Source organism: Echinops telfairi, unplaced genomic scaffold (genome assembly GCF_000313985.2).
Source record: "Echinops telfairi isolate 266 unplaced genomic scaffold, ASM31398v2 ScPeMD7_7469;HRSCAF=8507_1, whole genome shotgun sequence".
Lineage (NCBI taxonomy): Eukaryota > Metazoa > Chordata > Mammalia > Afrosoricida > Tenrecidae > Echinops > Echinops telfairi.
Window position 1 is genome coordinate 149,268,442 of NW_022111373.1, and position 5,620 is coordinate 149,274,061.

A 5,620-nucleotide genomic window follows, 5' to 3' on the forward strand; every position below is an offset into this window, starting at 1 on the left:
GAGGTTGCGCCCGCCGGCCTGTGATCTTCCTGCGTCCTGCAGCATTGCATGTGGCTGCGTGAGTCTGAAGAGGGACTTGGGACTGGTATCGGACTTTCGGGCTTGAGTTGGACTGGGCTGGGATGTTTGCTTGATATACAATTACTACTTGATAAAAGCTCTTTCTTACGCATGTATGAGTGTCGCCAGATTCGTTTCTCTGGTCAGCCTGGCCTCACACAAGGTGCAGAGCCGGTACGTTCACAAGTAACCTGAGTCGGAAGTGACTGACAGCGCCTACCACTACCATGTGCTCCTTTCATGGCCGCCTGTGAGAGCTGCACAATTTCACGCCAACATGATACGTCGAGTGAAGAGGTGGGACGGGGGGGGGGACACGGACGTTGTGATGGGGAGACCCACCAGCTGGAAGCCGTGAATGCCTGTGGAAGTTAGAGCTCCCCAGTGTAGCCGGTGAGGAGAGGGGGCAGGGGGTGGGCGTAAGACCCAGGTAGAGAACCCCCGTGAAGTTTCCCCTAACACAGAGCCTCTGTTCCCCGCCTCCAAGCCCAGGCTTGGCCTGGCCCCCCCAGAGCCCGAGACCCTGCAGCAGGCTGCCTCGGGCCCTGCCAGACTCGGGAGCTCTCTGAGGCCAGCTCTGCTGTGAGCCTTCTGGTTGTGTGTGGCACCCCGGTGGCATGGGGGGACCACCTCCGAGTTCTCACATCCTGGTACCACCCTGAACGCTCGCTGTCATGGAGTGGATTCTGACTCCTAGTGACCCCACAGGATAGGGTAGAACCAACCGCCCTGTGGGTTTCTGAGACCAGAACTCTTCACAGGAGCAAAAAGCCTCATCTTTTTCTCTCAGAGCGGCAGGTGGTTTTGCACAATTGATTCTGCGGTGAGGAGTCCACTACACCACCTTGAAAGGACCCAGTGTGCTGCCATCCCTTGCCCTGGTGGTGGGCTCCTGAGTGTGGGCGTGGGTGTGTGCCGGAGGCCCCGATAGGCCTCTCATGAGACAAGCTGGGTCAGAGCGGGGCTCGCTGGTCTCCTGTCTGGCTCTGTGAGCTGCCAGCCTTCATGGAGGAGCTTTCTGCCCCAGCCAGCCATGGTCCCTGCTGCCACCTCCCCCAGGAAAGCAGCCACATGCCCGGGGGCAGCATTCACTGTCCCGGCACACGTGAGCACCAGCAGAACCGTAACCTATCGCTCTGATGTGGGCAGGCCTCAAGCACACTCAGAGGGAGACGTGCCTGAAGGAGACCACATCTGGTCTGACTCCACGGCCCGGAGCCGCCAGGACAGGCAAACCAGGTGGTCAGCGAGGATAGAATGTTCTGGAATTAAATGGTGGTGGTACTTGGGCCACCCTGTCAAGCACCAGATGCAGTGATTTCCATTAAATGAGTGAGGTGCTTGGTAGGTAATGCGTAGCTCCACAAAGCTGGGCCTCACAGCTCCCTAGGGTCCCAAGGCTGTCCATCTTTCCAGGGACAGAAATGCTGACGTTTCTCCCATCAAGGGCTTGAACTACTGACCTTGCAATTAGGAGTCCAACATGTAACCCACTGCGCCACCGGGAGCCTACATCTCAACAAAGCTGCTCTTTAAGGAAACGGGGAGAAGTGTGGGCTGGGCTCACAGTCCAAATTTCGGGGGGAGCCCCTCCGGAGACAGGAAGCACAGGGCAGCCTGTGAGGGTGCGTGAGATAGTTTATTGTGCCAGCCTGACCGATAAACACAAGTGGGATTAACTGAAGGGCGGAGAGATAAATGGCTCGGTGAGCCTCGCCTTTCTTGTCTCTCGCTCTTTGATCATCGAACCAGTGTGCGGCTGCCTTGCTTGTCGTGCCTCAATTTACAGGCTACACTACCTGTGGGACGCCTAGCCTGTGGACTGTGTCGCTGTAAGTTGAGGTCCCTTTAAGATCACACGATTGAAATTTACATCTCTAGAGCTGAGGACTGACAGTTGGTGATCTGGCTGACAGTTGGGGACCTGCCTGGCTGTTTTGCTGCCTGTACTGGAATAGCCTGGCTCTCTCTCTACAGAGGACTACTGGATGGCCCTCAAGACTTGAAGGACTGCTAGTGTCTCACAACTCTCTCACGGGAGTGAGTTGCACTGAGCCATTTGTACTGCTTTATAATTTAACTTCATTTCTTGTATTATATATCTATCTGTTTATAATTTAACAGTTCATTACTTGTGTTATATATCTATCTATCTGTTTATAAGTTAACAGTTCATTTCTTGTGTTATATCTATCTATCTTTATAAATATATATATATATATATAATTATCAGCAATCTGGTTTTATCTCTCTAGAGAACCTTGTCTATCACAGTGGGCTGGCCACATGGGCTGGCGCGGTGTGTGGACTGAATTCTGTTTTCACCCCAAGCACATGGTGAAGCCCTGGGCATTCCCCGTGGACCCATGCCCCCGACTTGTGGGCGTGCCGCAGGTTCCAGGTGGCTCCCTGCGGGAAGCACAGCTACCCAGCTTCCCGGGATCACTCAGAGTGGGAGGGTGTCGGCAGGGCTTCCAGGCTGGGACGGCAGCAGGGGCCTGGGGATGGGCTTCAGAGACATTCACCCCAGGAAAGACAACAGGGAAGGTCTTCAATACGTAACTGGAAAGGAGGCCCCCACCCCCACCTGAGCAGTCACCATCTGAATGATGAAACAGAGCACACACAGCCTTTGGGGCGTTCAGACATCACTGTGTGCCTATGAGCTCCGTATACTAAGAGGAGATCCGTGTTATTAATGTTACTATGCTGTCTTTTAAAAAATAACATAACTGGGGAGGGGGCAGAGAGGAGCTGACACCAAGGGCTCAATAGAAAATACATGTCTACAAAATCAGGACAGCAGTCTGCATACAAGTGTGCTTGATCCAAAGGGTGTATGGATCATGACGAGGGCTGTAAGAGCCCCAGTAAATGCTCTTAAAAATAAATAAATGACACGACATAAGACAGCTGACAGCTCCACACACGGGCCCGGCAGAGGGGACGCACAGGAATCAGACGGACTGCGTCTGCCAGAAGAGACGACGGAGAAGGCGGGGATCATCAGCCAGGCCAAGGCCAGGGCCGACTGTGGGACAGGCCATCCACGGCCCGCATGCAAGTGCACGATACAGCTGAAGAACATGAAAACAAGGCCAGGAGAGCCAAAATACGAGCGGAGGATGTCCCACCTGGATGTAGAAGCCGTCTCCGGAGTCGGGCTGATGCACTGAGCACAAAGACCGCAGAGGAGGTGGGCCGTGCGCCCGACATCCCACATGACGAGGCAGAGGTCATTCACAAGGCGGGAAACAAGGAAAGATCAAGCTGGAAAGCAGACTTGCCGTGGTTGCCTTATGGAATGATAGGGTCTACGTATTACATCCCAACTCACAAAAAAAGGATGTCCAACTTTTTTAAAAAATGGATTATCAGAAGGGACCCTGAAACTTGCTCTTGAACACAGAGTAGCTAACACGGATGAAAGAAATTACAAAGTAAAAGAGGTGAACAGAGAACTCCAAAGGGGAGATTCAGGCCCAAAAAAACTATTAAATGAAAGGTGCAAAGACCTTGAGTTAGGAAGCCAACGGGGAAGAACACGCCCATCACGTCGTGTTGAAAGAATTGACGGAAAAACCCAAACCTCAAGCCGAAAGCTGCCGTGTTGAAGGGTTCTAAGCCGCCTCCAATCCTCACGCCACGTTCTTCTTATGAGCTTGCTTCTCCGATGATTCGCTCAGGATACAGGCTGAGTCTGAAGAGAAGACGCGGCCCTGGCACACACCTGTCCTGATTATCAACCATGCAGCGCTCTCTTGTTCTGTTTGCACACCTGCCTCTTGATCCACGTACAGGTTCCAAATGAGCACAAGGAAGCATTCTAGAATTCCCTCTTCCCAAGGGTATCCATAGTCTGTTAGGATCCACCGTCAAAAGCCTTGGAACAGCCAATAAAACACAAATCAACATCTTTCTGGTGTTCTCTGCTTTCAGCCAAGGTCCATGTGACATCAGCCAGGACATCTCTTGTTCCACGTCCTCTTCTGAATCCGACCTGAACCGCTGGCAGCTCCCTGTCCATGAGCTGCCACAGCCGCTGTGGGATGAGCTTCGGCAACATGTTACTGGCGTGTGACATCCATGACGTTGTTCCGTCATGAGAGCATTCTGCAGGTCACCTTTCTTCGGATTGGGTCCAAATAAGGATTTCTTCCAATCAGTTGTCCAAGGAGCTGTCTTTCCCAATTTCTTGGTAGGCAAGTGAGTGCTTCAAGTGCTTCATCAGCTTACTGAAACATCTCAGTTGTATTGCTTCGATTCCTGGAGCCTTGTTTTTGGCTGACGCCTTCAGTGTAGCTTGGACTTCTTCCTTCAGCACCACTGGCTCTTGCTCAGATGCCACCTCTTGCAATGGCCGAATGTAGACTAGTTATTTAATGTAGAGTAAAATATAATGAATACATATTTTACCATAAAAAACACTAAATAACAAAAAAATTAAGCTAAACATTTAAAATGCAACAAAAAGATAAATAAAATAAAAACAGTAGAATAAAGTAATATATATGTAATAAAATAATTTTAATGAGAAATGCAGTAAATAAGTTGTTATGGGATATTTGTAAAATGCGATAAAGAAATAATGACTTAATAACACTAATAAACCAATGTGACAGATACCCACAGAAAATACAAAAAGCCACTGCACACACGTGGCGCGACAGCACTTACTTGTTTCTTCAGAATAGTGCCGTCAGGTAGCCTGTCCCGCCCCCATGTGGGTGTGAGGGGAACTGCAGGCCACCCGGTTTTCAGAAGTGGACTTTCGGGGTTTTTTCCAAGGGGACTTGGGTCTTGGAAGCTGAGCGTGTCCATGTTTCTCTGTCTCGAGACACTGAATGAGGAGCCCTGGTGGCGTTGTGATGACGAGTTGTGCTGTGAACTGCGGTTCGAAACCACCAGCCACACCTCGGGAGAAAAAAGCTTTCTGCTCACGAAGAGTGGCAGTCTGGGGAATCCACTGGGAAAATTCGACCCTGTCCTATCAGGTCGCTGAGTCAGAACTGACCCTGTGGCAGTGGGCTTGGCTGGGAAGGCTGGCGCAAAGTGTCAGTACAGGAACAAAAGCGGTAGAGGGCAGGCCCCACGGAATGGACACAGCGTGGATGCTGACCCAGTGTCCAGACCAGAATCGTCACCCCAGTACCGACAGGCAACATCATGCTCAGTGGAGAAAAGGTGGAAGTTGTCAGGGGTTTGGTCTTGCTGGATCCACAGCCAGTGGTCATGGAAGCAGATCGAGAGGCACTGCAGGTGGTAAACCTGCAGCACAAGACCTCGTAAGTGCTGAAGAGGACTGAGGTGCATCTGACCAAGGCATGGCATTATTCCCCACTGCCTCATTTGCACGTGGAAGTTGGACTTGCTTGGACAAGGAAGACTAAAGAGTTGACGCATTTGAATGATGGTGCTGGAGAATACTGAACATACTGAAAGGACACACTGCTCTTAGAATATGGCCGGTGCTCCTTAGAGGCAGGGATGGTGAGACTTCGTCTTCGATACATTGGACTTGTCAAGAAAGATCAGCCCATTTATAGAGGTCCAAATACAG